Source organism: Austrofundulus limnaeus, unplaced genomic scaffold (assembly GCF_001266775.1).
Source record: "Austrofundulus limnaeus strain Quisiro unplaced genomic scaffold, Austrofundulus_limnaeus-1.0 Scaffold166, whole genome shotgun sequence".
In the NCBI taxonomy this organism is placed as follows: Eukaryota; Metazoa; Chordata; class Actinopteri; order Cyprinodontiformes; family Rivulidae; genus Austrofundulus; species Austrofundulus limnaeus.
Window position 1 is genome coordinate 1067063 of NW_013952568.1, and position 1497 is coordinate 1068559.

The following is a 1497-nucleotide window of genomic DNA, read 5'->3' on the forward strand; positions in this document are numbered from 1 at the left end:
GCACTCCTTCACCTGTGTGGCCCCCCGCACAATTTTGAAAATCCCTACATTTTTCAGGGTACTGATTTGAGAACTGTGCAGGTTAATTCTTATACCTGCACCATTCTTCCTCTCTTGGGCCTCCTTTAAAATATCTCAGGTCTGGTGCCACACTCCTGACCAAAAGCCAAATGCATTTGGGAGCCTTGAAGATCTGTGGGTCTGAGATGGGAAGAAAGGGTGTAGAATTATGCGTAATAGTCAAATTTCATAAAAGAATTACAGTTAATAAGGCCAAACCCAATTAAATGGAGTTTGGGATGCCATTGTGACCTCCCACAGACTTTAGTGTGTCTTACATGCCCTGGACAAAGACTGTCTGATAGAGGGGCTAACTATCTAACTTATTTAAATTTTATCCATTTCTGTGCAGTATTTTTGAGAGCGAAAAATGCTCCCTGAAGCACCCTGAACTGTTGTGTGCCTTGCTTGTGGACTACATACAGTATATGCCCCCACCATACTGCAGGTGATGGAATACAGAAGGACTCTAGCTTAAATGACATCACTGCTGGATGTCTCCTACCCCATGAAGCTGTTGCACAGCTGGAAAGCTCCATGTGTTATCACAGATCATTCCTCCAGACTCTATGATCACCACTGCTTCCATTACATTTAAACTCAATAAGTGTTTACATCTCTCTATTCTATTCTATTCTGAAACACCCGCAATTATTCATTCCAAAAAATTTGATTTCTCTTGTCAAGGAAACTTGCAATTATATACCATTTCAACTCACAAAATGAAGTTATACCAGTTGTCTAATTAATGACCACTTGTTTCAACTTGTTACTCTGAGTTAAAACAACTTACAAAGTTGCATTATACAATGAAGAAAACTTTTGTCAAAATAACATACGATTATGCATCCTTTCTGCTCACATTTTAAAGTTAAAATGACTAACTACATTCATACCAATTAATTATTCAAGTGAAGTTAACTCAAGTTTTTAAGGCAGCTTTTGAACTTAAAATTGCAATTTAAGTAAACCAACATTTGCAAGTTTTCTTCCCTGTCTCCACTAACAATGGCAAGTTCAGTTTCTTAAAAATAATTGCACCAAATACAGTTAAAATTCAAATAACATTTATTTCAGTCTCTTCATCAAATACAATTAGATTAGCTTTGAAAATTAGTGTAAATGAGAGCATTTGTCCAAGACAAGTAGATGTGTTGAAGTTAGACCATTTGGTAAACATTCTAACTACATTAAAACAGTTGCAGTGCAAAGTTAATAAAATCAGACACTTCTGTTCAGTCAGAGACCTGACAATTTGTCAAAGCATATGAAGGACTGAATCTGACATATAGAAAGAAGAGCATAAATATATAGATGGACCAATAAATAAACAAATACACTTAAAATGTACCAATTACTTAAAAAGTAGAACTTTTATTTATTATACATTTATGAGTATATGAGTGAAATACTGTTAAAAAGTAACACTGGTGGGCT